The 15,266-nt window shown below is 38.9% G+C and overlaps 1 long non-coding RNA gene across 1 annotated transcript; it reads right to left on the bottom strand.

Moving 5' to 3' along the window:
- Nucleotides 1-1,319: 1,319 nt before the first annotated feature.
- On the bottom strand, nt 1,320-15,247 carry LOC146505702 (uncharacterized). Its single transcript, XR_014877513.1, has 3 exons — nt 14,939-15,247; nt 13,088-13,381; nt 1,320-10,336 (listed from the first exon to the last, which is right to left on the bottom strand). It is a non-coding gene; the product is annotated as an uncharacterized LOC146505702 (long non-coding RNA).
- Nucleotides 15,248-15,266: the final 19 nt, after the last annotated feature.

Genomic DNA, 15,266 nt, shown 5'->3' with positions numbered 1-15,266 from the left:
TCAAACCTCGTCATAGCAACGCAAGTCAGAGGAGATAATAATGTATTTGCTCCATTATATCTTAACATAAGAAAACAACAACACTGTTCTACAACTAATGAGCATAATGTGATGAAAGAGTCTACAGCCTTTGGGCCCAAGATGATCATTGTTTACGTTCAAGTGACAAAGCCCTCTAGTGGCCACATTAATTATGACTCTGATTCACAAGCAGCAACGGAAGAATTTAGTTGATCTTAATATTGAGACAAGTCTTCATATGGAGGAGGTCTGGTAGGAGGATCAATAAAGCATCAGAAAACCAAGAGGACTGCTGTTTGTTTGGTTGAGGGCAATGATGAAGTACTTACTGTACCCAAGTCCAAGCTAAACCTTAATCGCAGCAGTGTCCAGGGCTAAAGTGTCCTCAATGGTACCGTAAACATGCATTGCTTTCTTCTTTTTTTCCCGTGTTTTTTATGCTAATGAGTTAAATTCACAGCATCGACTAGTTGAATGGGTTAGATGGCACAAAGTATTGACAGCCCAAAGACTTCTTGATAAACATGCCAAAAAAGTTTAATGGAACTGAACAATTAAGGCTTCAGTCACACAGGCCTAGAGACCTGACCACAACCACCTGATAAACACTAGCTGATAGGGGAAAAAGTTAGTGATGTTAGTGCTAGTGTTAGTGCTGAAGGCTGCTGGCAGTCACAAGTGTGAAAGTGATTGTAAAGAGGTATACAGTGGTGCACAGAAATCACATTTGTGATTGCTTTGATTGCTAGCAGTTGCCAGTAGATTGGAAGTCGTGGATGACACTGACTTGCCTGTGGACGCTGCAGGCACAGGTAGTGAAACTAAAAAGTGCGACACAAACAAAGAATAGTAAGAAAAGTTTTGCCTTTGGAAGTTTGTTGGTTGCAGCAAAGAAACGTATATTTTTCTTTGAACTTGAATGTTCTCCGTTTCCAGTTTGCGCTACATTTTTTAAGTTTCACTAACATTTGGAAAGTAAATGGTGAGTCTTTGCAGACAGTCAAGATCTCCCATACAAACTATGGGCTGTCGTGGTAATCTGCTAGCAGTAAAATCTGTTTGAGTGCTATGACATGTTGTTTCCTACAGGGGTTCACTCCGATGAACAGGTTAATAAATCAATATTCCAGAGACTTTTACTCTACGTAATATGCAATGTAGTAGTAAGAAGGTTAATTATTTAATTGAGTTTAATATAATAGATATAATAGATTGTATTTATTAGATAATGCTATATGAGTGTTTTACACCTGTTCATAGAGCATAAAATAGCAACAGGCTAATCAGACATGGTTTGATTACTGTGCAGTTTGCATGGTCACCTCACCACAGCAAGATGCATCTCTTCTGCAACCCCAGACAACGCTCATCTTTCTATTGTATACTGAAACTTGGCGTGACGGTTGGGAATGAAAAGTAGGAATCGCTTGAAGGCAAAGGAACAATGTTGTACATTAAACAGATTCAGGTTAGGAACGCCCAATAAAATAAGCTGTTAGCACTGTGGTTATGTTTATTGTAATGCTAGGTTGTTTTCCTTGCCAGGGCGGAATGTCAGCATGATGTTTCTCAGGTGTGAACACACGTGCGCACGGTAAGTCGAAGTGTGCAGGCACGAAGCGGTGGTTTGCAGATGATTGGCTTCTCGTTTAATGTTAGAAAGCAAATTGTCAAACTCTCAAGGTAGTTTGGAACAAATTGTGATTACTGGGCCTACATTTGTTGAGATGCACGTACTAGTTACTTAAAATAGTTTATATCATTTTAATGGCCTCTCATTCTATCGCAGCCACTTTCAATAAAATTTATAACATGTGATTAGATACATTTTTTTAACATTTGATCGTATTAGAGAACTAACATATGTATATAAAAGATGAGTCATTTAGAGTCCTCCTCTCACCTTGGTTATTTAATTCCAGCTGTGTGCCATGTCTCTTTTCTGACTTGAAGGAAAAAGCACTTCTGCAAAAAAATATACTCGTGCATCCTTGCTTATACTTCATCCCCACCTCTTTTTGACCTCCAGATGCATTTTAGGAGCCGAGACAGACTTCAGCATGGCATATTGAGATTGATTTCCAGGTCACAGCCAAGAGGACGGAAGAGACGAGGAAGCACAAATAAGCAATATGAGAAAAGCCTTTTGTGCTTTTAAAAATGATGAATAAGAACAAGCTGATGCCATCTAAAATACAGTGGCAGAATTTGAATTAAGTCCTTATTGTGAATCCTTATTATGAATTTAAATGAATTTATTGGTATTTGCTACTAAGATGCTAGATGTCTTGAGTTCTGAACCTGATTGGACTAAAGAATCTTTAAATATTACATTAAATCCATCATCTTACACCGCACTTAACTTTGACAACCAAAGACAAGCAGCTGCAACTTTTACAAACTTTTCACACAGAGTTGAAACCAAAAGGTAACCTTAGAAAACTTCATCCTTCATCATAGTACGAGCTATTCGACTCCATCAAAATCCGTCTTTGTCATAAATTATCAAGTCATTGTGGCCAAATTCTCTAAATGCTATCGCATTTGAGAACCCAACGCTAATATTATCCATCTACCTTCCCCGAAAGGTCACGTAAAGTGTGCCCAAGTCATAAAAATTCCCCATCTCATTATTTGAGCATTTTTCTGGCTAGTGGCAGGGGTGCAGTGCAGTGGAAATGGAATGATATATTGGCGTTGGTCAATAGTCGATCTATAATGACTGTGTTGTTGGGCTTTCACTTTAGAATAATTTATATCCTTCCTGATCAATAACTAATCTTGGGCATAGTCAGCACTGAAATAAAGAGGAGAATGATGATGGCAGGGGGAGAGGCTCTGCTGGAATGTGTGGGAATGTGATGCCCCACCACCCCCACCCCTCACACCCACCCGCAGTACACACACACACACACACACACAGGTCTCTTCTCCACCAAGTAGTTCATCACAAACCATGTAAAGTATGGGTGGAAGTGTACTTTCTAGAGGTAAATGATTGATTTTGTGTTATATATATATATGTGTGTGTGTGTGTGTGTGAGAGAGAGAGAGGCAGAGAGAGATGGGGAGAGTGATTTTACTTAAACAACTATCTTTGTGAGAACTACTTTAAGTTTTAGAGCACTGTCACGCAGTTCCCATCTCTTTCTCACAGTCCGTCAGAGGGCTGTTTGATGAAGAATACTTGGCCTTAGCATTAGTGTTGGGGTTAGCCACTTAAGGTTACAGTATTATGTCCTCACAAATATATCTACACAAGCGTGCATGTGTACGTGCCCAAACATCTACATTTCTGTTAGTGTTTTGAACCCGAGTGTGTACTTGTCCGAGCATGTCTGTGTTTGTGTGCCTTTAACATTTATGTGTATACTTGTGCGCGTGTGTGTTGGCCTGTGGAGCTGAGGGGGCTGAACCCTCTGCCCTCAGATTAGCCCCTGGTTGATAGGATTAGGCTCTAATGACTGGGACTTGGAAGACAAAGGGAGTTTCTGCAAAGAGGCTTAGATATGGAAGAATTAACAGCAACCTTGCATTGCTCTTTCTTTCTCTTTAGCTTTTCTCCTGCCTTGTTCCCTCCTTCTCTCTTCTTCTGTCTTTATGACCTTTCTCATTGTCTCTTGCATAGTCTTTGTCTCTGGATGTCTTATAACACACTGATGCTTTCCATAACTGCTTCCAGACAAGGGCATCCACTCGTGCACCTTTGTGCGTTTAGAATACACAAATGCTAACCATTGTTTCAAATTGCATAAACTTTCCCTTTAGACTGGGGACACTTTGTCTTTATATTTTAGCATAAATGATTGTTTAGATGTCAGCAGATGTCTGACCCTTTTGGGTTTATCGGTATTGTATCTATATAAACTTCAACTTATACATTAAAGGTTCGCATAAGTTTTACATTTTCAGACTTTACCATTCAAGCTCATGATGTGATATATCAGGCTATCATTATAACTTTCATTGTGATGCTAAATTCTTCCATTTCTATGTGTAACTTTTTTAAAAAACAATCTGCTGTATCTTTTAGTTTGAGGTCTGAACATTTTATTTTCACAAATAATAATAATACAAACAGAAAATGACTCTGTTTTAAGTCCTCGGAGACAGAATTCTTCACACTCCAGAAAAACGACCAAGAATTTGAGCTCTCACTGAGAAAATCAGACATCTTGAAACTCTTTGATACGATTCAGTGCCGTCAAATCACCGTCAATACCAAACAGTGCTACAGTGTCAATGGGTCTGGGTTTTTCTATAGTCAGCCTTATTAGTGCTAAATGGTCTGATGCGCCAAGACCCTGCTCAGGTTCTAATTGCCCCGGTCTCAGATGCTCTTTTAGAGGGAGCGCCAGCCGAAACGCAACACAACAACAGCAAAAGAGAGGGATTTAGGAGATTTTCTGCCAGCTTACGTAAGAAGAGAGGAGAGCAGCTTCTTTTGGTCGGAGCAGAGTTTATGTGAGCAAAGATAAACCCATTGGTGGATGAAACCATTAGAAGAGTATTGCTCAATAAGCCTTGGTATTTTAATTTGGAGCAGAGCGTGTGTTGTGTTTGAAAAAGTATTGTGTGGGATGCAGTGCAAGGCCATGCTAGCAGTGTCTGCGAAAAGGAAAAAACAATGAGGGGAGAATGATGAAGAACCTCAGAATAAAGCAGGGCGGGGTGGATGTCAAGGTCTGTTTGGGAAGTCATGTATGGCGGTATGAGTGCGAAGGCTGAGTGTTGGTTTACTGAGCCCCAGCTGGGCTCTAATCCGACTGACTTTCATAAACCTGACTGGGCAGAGCAGCCACAAGCATTGGCATTAGCACGAAAGAAGCACTGTGAGGCTGTGTACAAGCCAATCTTCTGTCATTACTAATCCTGTTACTCAGCTGTTTATTTAGTATCCTTAGTTTCTTGCCAAAGTCATCATCTCAACTTCATCAGTGAGAAAATAAAGAAAGCTCCATCTGAACACGTGGTAAAGTTTTATCAGGATATAAGTGACCTACTAGCATTTAAAAATAATGTGAAGATGGTTAATTTTGCACTTTTAATTACTCTGCAGTAGCTTTTTCTTATCTCGTTTAAAGTAAAACTGTCCCAAATATTCCTGGAAAGTAATAAAATGGACACAATTGGTGAGTAATTAGCAGAGAGACTTGGCCTGATATGTTAGTACGTCACAATGATTCTCAGTTCAAAGTCTGGATGTGGAGGTAGGATCAGCGAGGCAGCCTCGGCGCACATGTCAGAACTCCTCCTCAAAGCCAAATCAACTGCATTTACAGTATAATAACAGTGACATCATGCAGTTTTCCTAACTATCCCCTGAGTTATGGTGAGTCCAATTTGCCCTAAAATGCTTGCATACGTATGTACACACAGTCACATATATGAAGTTGTGCGCACACACGCACGCTTACTTCTCTACTGTGCTGTACACCCACAGTCTGTTAGCTTTTATCTTGTGCTGGGCAGTAGATGAGGACCATATGCAGCCTCAGTGCAATTATAGTGTGGTGAATTGGTAGGACAACAAGAGGGCGTTTTAACGGAGCAGTAAATGCAGGTAAGGGCCTGTATTAAGCCAGATCAGGTTCCACTGATGTTGTCAGCTGGAGACAGGCTCTCAGACAGCCCGTGAGTGTGTTTGTAGGTGAGTCCGAGCGTATGTGTTTGCATGCAGGCATGGTTTATGTGCATGTTTTGAAATGTAGGTAATATTATATCAGAGGAAACAGTTACCTGTGTTTCTTTGAGGAGCAGTTTTGGTTACCGGCAATGTGACTTTCTTCATAAGTATGTGACACACGCATATGTAATTTACCTGTCTAAATGGCTGAAGGAAATTGCATGTGATCCATAATGGTTATGGGGATATGACCCCACCAGGCTTTTTTTTCCTAGTGTCTGATAGGTGAAAGGTCAATCTCTAAATTGTTTGTCTGCAGCCCTGTAATGCTGACTCCCAAGGGAGGCTCGGCTTAACCCTCACTGATCCTAAATCACCATTGTATTTAGTTTTTTTCTAAAGTTAAGAAAAATAAAAGTATTACAGTAAAAAGTAAATAAAATCAATAATTAATATTAATGTTTGCTAATTAGGTTTGTGTAACAAATGTCCAGCGGTAGAGGTATTTAATGGAAAGCAGAGATACCACAGTGCAAGTAAAAGTTCTGTATTCAAAAATTGTTATCATTAAACATTAGGAATAAAAATCTAAATATACTGACGAATCTTAATTGAAAATATTATTTGTGATGAATGCATAATTTCATAAAAATGTAATCTAGTAAAATTTGCTTGTGTATTGAAGGATTATTGCTATTAAAAATTAACCTTAAATAGTAATTTGTGCACTACTTTGATCAAATATGTTACCTATGACATAAACCCTTTGAAAGAATCCAAAGCTGCTTGATTAATGTAAAGAAAAATGTATAAAGTACAACAAAGGAGTAATTATGTAGACGACTTGTTTTGCCACGTCTTCCTGATACTTGAGCACGCTCATCTGATATTTAAAATGAGCTGCAATCAACTGCCAAGAGCATTTTGTCAATATTGTACGGAAGCGACAGATGTATGCACCATTACCTGCAAATGCTGTGTCAGTCTATTGATTCTGGACTATTTAGGAGTTTAATCCACATTTATGTTCATACGTTGGTTATTTTTCAGAATTTGGTGAAAATAAAAGGAACACAAATGCCAGCTGCAGGGGAAGTTCTGGTGGTTTGGTGGTGAGGAGGGAATCCAGGCACAGTGTAATCATTGCTCACATGTCAATCCCGACTGATCAGTTCTGTCACTGCTTTTGGATGGAAACAGTTTTTTCTTCCCTGTGCGGAGAGCAGAAGCGGTCAGCCACAGCTGCCTCTTTCCTGTCTTTGTTGTTAAATGACAGAAATATTTAGAATCTGTTTTCCATTTGAGTTATGTTTATTTAAAAATGGATCATCCGAAATTAAATTTCTTCTGCTGAATGAAAACTCGATCACAGCTTTCTTTTGTTTTGTTTTTTTAGGCTCAAACTGATTTCAAAACATTTTAAAATGTAGGAGTTGTAGTATTTAAAAATAAATTATGCATGTCAGAGAAAACAGACATAAATTTTCAGTGACTAAAACATGTATTCCCAGCCGTAACTTCAGAAGATTTTTTTATTTGAGTTTGCTGAGGAGAAACCACATTTCTTTTTTCATTTGTTTAACCAATGTATCCACACGGTACTCATGTACATTTCCATAGAAGTTATAAAACCAAGATGCTTTTGCAAACTCGAGTTCAGAGATTGACACTTAAACCACACTAAAATATGTCTGTACACAGCTATAGATATTTATCTTGTCTAATGTGTCTTCTTTTGTATCCATATGTGATCACTAATAGTAAATAAAAGTATGGGAAAATGAGCTGCAGTGAGTGCAAATGAGTTCTTATATTAGCTTATCTGCAAGTGTCAATGGACACTTGCAGATAAGTGTTTCAGTAGAAATCACTGTGACCCATTACATTCATGGGAACAGTTTAACTGTCATAAAAAATAGTTTTAAAGAAAACCAAACATTGCACAGTAAAGATTAATGATTAATTCTCACCCGAGAGGTGATGCTATATGAGGCTTTTTAGAACGGAGACTTCGTAATTCACAGGTTCTGTCTGCATTTAGAAACTCAAGGACAAAGCAAGAAAAGTGAGAGGGAAGACTAATTATTGGAGGCAGGTGTGGTATAATGTGTCATAAACAAATGAGGAAAAAGAGAGTGAGGGAACAAAGGGTACAAAGATAGAAATGTCAAACATTAGCGTGTGCCAAGTCATCTGTTGTTGTCTTTTGATGATTATGACACATGTGATAATTAACAAAAGCTTAGTGGAAGGCATTTACAACAAATCACGCTACCTTGATTCTTTGACAGTTTTCGTGTGGGTTTAGAAAAACAAGTTTGTCTCATTCTTTGAAAAACCTTGGTGGATTTTCTCTTTTTAAATTGCCTCCATTTACTGTGAAGCCACAGTTAGTGCCCAGTAGAGCAAGCTTTCACCATATCGCTGACATTTGTTGTTATGAGATGAATTTATGCTTTGAAAGCTTCTTTATTAGGATCCTTAGGGTCATACAGTATACAAGGGATCTTAGATGAGAGTTGACTGATGACCTCCTCTTGAACTTCAGTAGAGATAACTTTGTTTAGAAGGGATGGCAGTAGGTTCACTAGAAACCGCTGCAGTCAATCAGTATGTTTAGTAATCTGATTCGCTGCTGCAGGGATGAACGAGTGCCCTGCTGCTGAACTGGAGTGCACACGTCTGACCTGTTATGCCAAATATTTGCTCTACATTTCATCTCAACATTTTCCTAACAAATGTGAAATTATTTTGAAGTCCAAGTCATAACGATCATTGGCATATTGACAATATGTCTTGTAAGCTAGTGGCTCTCAAACTGTGGGGTGGGCCCTCTTTTGGGGGCAAAGGGCCACTGCAGGGTGCTATTGATGACCTGGGGGAGTTATGGAGTGAAACACAGTTGAATGAATAGAACTTTTGTAAGGAAATTACAATGTATCTATATTTAACTAAAGTTAACAATTATGTTGCTTTTTTGGAAAGGTGTTATGCCAGAACCTGAAGGCATCACAGTCTGATGAAATCCACACTTGATATTTATATACAGCCTACTGTAAATTGATGTTGTATCTAGTTGTTGCATATGTCTCTCCATGTTTTATTTTAATTAAAACTGTGATAAGGAAAACATCAAATGCTTTAAAATGTAAAGGATGACAAAATAAAATTCAAGATTTATTCATATTTATGTGATGTTGGTTTAAGTATTGTTCTGATTTGACATTTTTACATTATATATGAAACGTTTTATATTGCCGTATTTTTTATTTCGCAATTGCAATAAAACAAAGTAAAGGGATCTCTCAGAATTAATTCTGAAACACTTTGCAAAACACTTTGTTAAGAAATGAATTGATTTGCTATTAACTGGGTGGCCAAGTCAAAGAGGTAAGTGGAATGCTGCAGCTTTTATCACCTTCATTGACATACCATATGAGTAATTCACAGTGGTTTTGTGGTGAATGTTACAGCTGCATTTTGTAGTGACCATGTGTTTACTGCTGCCTGGGAGATAAAGAACAGCCACAAGCCAACACTGGCTGTGGTTAGGGTTTTTCTATTCTAGCAGCCACTGTGGCAAGAAACTGGCTATCATCTGGAGGAACGGCTGTACAAGAAAAGATTTTTAAAAAGTACAATTTTGGCTGGAAAGCCTGAGGAAAACATCTGTATATTTGCTGTAATGCTGTTCAATACTGAAACCTATTTAGATTAAATTGATTACCCAACTGTTTCCTTTACCATACGCTGCATTTTATGCTATGGACACAATACTGTTTTATACAATTTAAAACAAAATATGTCAAGGGGACTGGAATTTCCCTTGATATGTTTATTATATGAATTAAATATCTCATAAAATGTACAAAAACAAACATGACTTCTAAAATTTCTGAAACGGTCCCTTTTAACCGATTTCCATAGAAGAGTAAACTAGCTAGCAATCAACTTTAAAGATATCAAGCTCAGACTGAATACTATATTTTGATTTTAAAAACACTTTATAGCTTCCTTATAGCTGATGTTGGCTGTTTCTCTACTGGGGTTTCCTGGTTTATTACCACTAGGCTATGCTGTGCTCCCAGGCCTCTCTCTGCTCCGGCCTAAACTCACACCCATCCAGAAAAAGATGAGTCTTCACACCTCTTCTGCAGCCTTGCCTCACTCCTCCCTTCCTATCACTCTGTTTCCCCCCCTCCTGGTTTTATAGCTTAGCTCCAACACCCAGCTTTTTCCACTCGCCCTCTTCTCATCGTCATCCTTCATTTCTCTGCTTTGCCGCTCTCCTTTCTTCTCACTTTCCCCCCCCCCCCCTCCCTCTCTTTCTCCCTCTCTTAGGTGCTGATCAATTCACAGTCTCCCTGGGAGGTGTGAGAAAAGCCCCCCCTCATCCTCACCCATCCACCCGCAGCCACCCTTACCCCTCCAACCCTGAATGGATCACCTTTCAGATCATTCATCCCTGGATTTTTTTTTTTTTTTTGGGTTACAGGGAGTGGGGAGTTCAAGTGATGATGATGATGCCGATGATACTCTTTTCCTCCTGTTCTTCAGTTTCCCCTGTCCTCCTTTTTCACTTCATCATGTCTCTTCCTCTCTCTGCAAAAGTGTCTGCGACACCATTAGCACACCTGAAATAATAGTGCTGGTGACAAATGCTGCTGGAAGGGCTGGTTGAGAGAGACGCTGAGAGGGAAAGACAGAAAGAGGGAGAGAGTTAAGGAGGTGTGTCTGTGTGTGATAGAGCGGTGAGCTCTCTATCTGCCTGTGGTGTTAATTCAGATTCTGCAGCCCTTCAGAGCAAAAGTGGAGCTGCTGACCTGGTGACCAATGGCACAGTGTGAAAATTGACGGGCAGCATTAGACACAGGTATTATTACAGGAATCTGTTCTCTCTGTGTTTGCGCACTTGAACGCACATGTTTAGAGGTTTACATGCCATATTTAAGAGTGCATCTATTTTCACACACTTCTCACTGTATAGGAAAACAGCTGTTTATCACATTATGTATCCATAAGTGTTATGCAGTTTGAGTGTGAGATCCAAGGTGCTCTTGTGTCAGTTCTTGATCAGTCATTTGCAGTTATTTATCATTAATCCACATGCTAATATTAATTATGCATTGCCATCAACGCAATTCATAGAGAAAGCAGTAGCAGTTCCCTTAGTGTTGAAATTTGATGAAGCTTTGAATAGCTTTCTACCTTTTGAAAATTAGAATTTTACACCTAGTAACATCTTGATGTAGAGGGTTTATTAAAAAACACAGCTGAGTGATTTCTGCACCACATTTTATCTAAGGTTTGAATACTGAAAGTGTTGATTTGTTATGTTTAAGACTTTATTTGAAAAGTGTTTCTATTAAAATGTTAAAATGTTACCTGTGACACTTTGACAATAAATGAGCAGATCTGGTTCATGTAATATCAACATTTCTAACCCACCTAAAAATAAAACAACCACTCTATAATCAGTGACAACGCACCAAAATCCTTCTCACACCTTTATATATTTTATTAACATATTAAGTTATTCACATAAATAATGACAAGAAATATGACAAGTAACTTCTTTATAGAGTCAAACAATTTCATTCTGCCTTTGGTCCAACGTTTGGACCATAAAGTGCTCACAGTGCAACAGAAGAACGCGTGAAATTTAATAGAGCCTTTACGCTGCGCGACTTTAGTATGTTATTTGAATGATCTGGTCAGGAATCTTCTCGTCCTTCTGCATCACATGTAATTTCCAACAACTCCGGTAGAAGGCGCAAATGATTAAGCATTAATGTGTGTGAGAGGCGAGAGCAGCTCAGATTAACATTTGGGCCAAAGCGCAGGATCCAGCAGGAGTGAATACTCCCTGAGCTGATTTCATGGTTTGAAATTAATATTGCGAATCGTTTAAATACTGTGATCATACCAAAGTCAAGCTTATATCATTACCTAAGTATTTACCAAGATGTTTGGGCACCTTAATTATACTGCAAACATATTAGTGTCACTCTAGAAAGAAAAGCACCAAGCTTTCACATAAATCACAGCCCAAACACGCTTACAATGATTAAAACGGAACTGTAGACCATATAAAAACAAATGCTGCACTTTCATATATGATCAGTATTTTTTTTTATAAACGATGCTGGATAATGTGTGTATAATAAATTAGCCTTTTTATAATGAGTCATACCTGCATGTTACATCATATTATTTCTTGTTGCACTAACGTTTTAATCAGATATAAGCAAAATAAATGATTTACTTGTATAAAAAAATGAGTGCCTTTTTCTGACTGAATAGTTTCTAACTGGAGCTCACAGAACCTAATTGCGCCCTAATGTGTCCTGTTGGGTTCTCTGACAGGCGTTAATAAACTAGTAGTTTCATAAAATTAGATAAACTGTGAAAACTTTGCAGCAGGTCCGTCTGTGTTCTGAAGCAGTGACACAAAGCAGAGGCTCAATGGCCTTTTTGCAGATCCCAACATGTTTAGGCGCAAAGCTGCGGAGCTGCAAAAAAGTTTGACCTCAGTTTGACTCCGCAGGCTGCCAGTTGCTCCTTGTTTTTTCAAACAGCTACAGACAAGCAGTGATACAAGGGATCACCAAGAGCCAAGCGATGATTCATATCTCTGACCTGTAGGGGTTTAGTTTGTTATTTATTAGGCTAAGATTCAAATTAGTCATTTTTCTCTCTTTACATATTTACATAAAAAGCAAAAAATAATCGCAATTAACTTGACATAGTTTGGAATAAACACTTTGGATACTTCTTCTCTGCATTTTGAGTTTTAACCGAATTGAGTATAGCGTGTGTTTGTAGTGCATAAGGTGTGCAGTTTCTCTTTGTGTTCACTCTGCACGAGTCAAGACGCAGAGGCCGTCTAACAACGCTTTCATTTGTTTCCGCAGTCAAACATGCTGTCAATTTGCATTCAGCGGTTTGAAAGTAATACCTGCTGATTTTATTGAAACGACTCAAAGCATTATCGTCATCGCAAAGCGGATTAAGCAGAAGTGACGGTATTTGCCCCCCTGCTCTCTTTCAGGATACCAAAATGCGCTGACCCTAACGAAGGAACAGCTCCGAGAGAGAAAGTGGAGCTCCAGTTTGCTTTTATGGATGCTAATTGACGTAGCTTAATTGCTTTATAATGCTATAGTTTTTTTTAAGTGAACAAGTGCTAATGTGACCCCCTTTCATGTTGATTTAACCTTACTTCTTCCCAATGACTCGCGAAAATTCAGTGTAGGTGAGCTGCATTATAATCTTTTGTATTCCAATAAATATAAATTTAGCTGAAAGCTGATTTTAACCGCAACATCCTCTTTAATTAGTAATAACTGAACGTGAATATTTATGTGGTATTCTTACCACTAATTATTTGCTTTGCCGTAAAATGAAGAAGAAAATGCGAAAATGAGAACTTCTACTCACCAGTAAATAAATAAATCAGCAAAGTGGACGAAAACAAGTCAGCACAGTTTATTATTTGATCCCGTGTTCTGTGCGTAAAAGTCCGTGCCTTCTGGCTTCCCTGTGTCCGTGCCTCGAAGCCTCAGCGGCCGGACTGCGGGAGCCTTTGATAGTCATTTCATGCCTGTAAAACTGTCCCATCGGATCCTAACGCTCGGGTTTTACCACAGGAATCACCGCTGAATGTGTGAAGCCGCATTATCGTGTTATGACACCGTTTCTGGCATCGGGGCAGATGATCGATGACTGGACGCACTGCACGGGGAAAAAAGAAGAGGGGTGAAAAAACTTAAAGCAGGCTGTCACAGACCAGCAACACCTTAACACCTCATGAGCATAATCAGGAGATAAAATGGATCTTTTAGACACTCTCCATTCATGTGTGATGGGCTGAAAAATAAATGAAAAAGTTGTGTCGGTCATCGTCATGTGACAAAGAGTGACAAAATCTGCAAATATCCTTTTGTAACTTCAGGGGGAAAAAACTAATAGCTTATCTCTTAAAACTAATCATGTCCACCTTAATCCGTTTTTATTATATTTCTTCATATGCCACGGAATATCTCATTAATATTTATGTAGAAATAGGTAATCAAAGTTCATTTTTAATTAAAAAATATCAGCTAAATTAAATAAGATTTGTAGTTCTTCTCCTCCCGGTGAGGAATCATATATAATAAGATAAAATAGAAAATTCAAACAATTTGGTTAATTTATACCCAGACATTATTCAGTGGTATCATTACTTTTCTGAAATTCCTCAAGAATCCAAGTTCCCTTTCATATATTAAAGCTCATAAATATTTGACCAAACTTTTATAATCTCTGTACGGCAAATCGTGAAACTCAAGTGAACGCTTCATTGTAAAAAAGACAAAAGTTAAATTAATAAGGACTCCGAGAGGAGAGACATTATCATATCTTAGGAGTAGTTCTGTTTGGTTAGGGAAAGTTAAGTGAAAGTGTAAGTGCGTTTAGAGGGACGTAATTAAGTTGGAGATGTGAAAATTTGTGTGTGTTTGGTAGGGGGGTAAATGGAAAGGTAGAGAGGAAAGGGGGTGTCTTGGTCGGATATTTTCAGCTTTGGCTAAATTACGCACTGTATAAGCTGACAGAAGCGTAAAGTGTGTGTTATGTATCCGCGGCCGACGTTTTGTTTTGCACCTCCTCGCCAATGTGGCCTAAAACCGATCAATCAGCTCGGGATCGATCATGTGGGGAGCCAATAGGGGGCTCCCATCTCTTTGCCTCCCTGCCATTGGACAGCCCGGGCTGACTGGAGCGACCCATTCGGCACTACTGTGGGGGAGATAAGTGGATAACGTTTACTGTTATTTGGACATAAAAGATGCTTTGACGACGACTTTAATGTTTTATATACTTATTTCAGTATCCACTTTTCTCATGACGACTCTCATCAACATCCGGAGTAATTAAGCTGCTTTTGTTTGAAAAGCAACCAACTTTTAAAATAAGTATAAATGTTCCAAGTGACGTGTTTAAAGTTGCTTTATTGTTCTTTCTATCTAGACTGGACAATTTCTCCAAGGTTTTTATATGTTGTTTGCTTCTAGTCTTTCAGTTATAAAATCAAACACGGGAAGCAAATCGACTGCACAGAAGTCGAGCTGCAAGGCCGAAAACCCGCAAAACTGGATGTTTGGCTGCAGTGGATTTCATGCATAAAGAATGATGACAGCCTCTCAGAGGCTTCGGTTGACTGCAACATTACTGGGATGAGCTCGACTTATTTTATTCTACAGCTCTTTCATTATAAACATATTATTAACTTACAGGCTCTTAATAACGTACCTGAGAACAGCTCACTTCAGAGTAGAAAGTTGGTTCAGTAACTCGTTTACAAACTATAAGAAGAGAAGTGGGTGCTGGACGTGTCAGTTCCGAATTCACGTGTTTTCCAGACTGCAGAATAAAGTCAGTTTGTGAGGATGAGACATGAAGTCGAAGTCATAGATGAATATTCTGTGTTTAGTGTTGTTCCAGCTCGCAGTGCGGCTGGCTGGCTGGCTGGGCTCACAGGGTCCTCCCACCCCCCCTCCTCTCCGCACGACTTGCTGCAGCCCGGTGCGTTGTGTAAGAGACGCGACCTGTTATGGCCACCACTACTTCCGGGTTTCGG

This window comes from Neolamprologus multifasciatus, chromosome 13 (genome assembly GCF_963576455.1).
Source record: "Neolamprologus multifasciatus chromosome 13, fNeoMul1.2, whole genome shotgun sequence".
In the NCBI taxonomy this organism is placed as follows: domain Eukaryota; kingdom Metazoa; phylum Chordata; class Actinopteri; order Cichliformes; family Cichlidae; genus Neolamprologus; species Neolamprologus multifasciatus.
The sequence above is the reverse complement of the archived record's forward strand: the minus strand, read 5'-3'. Positions and strand labels throughout refer to the sequence as shown.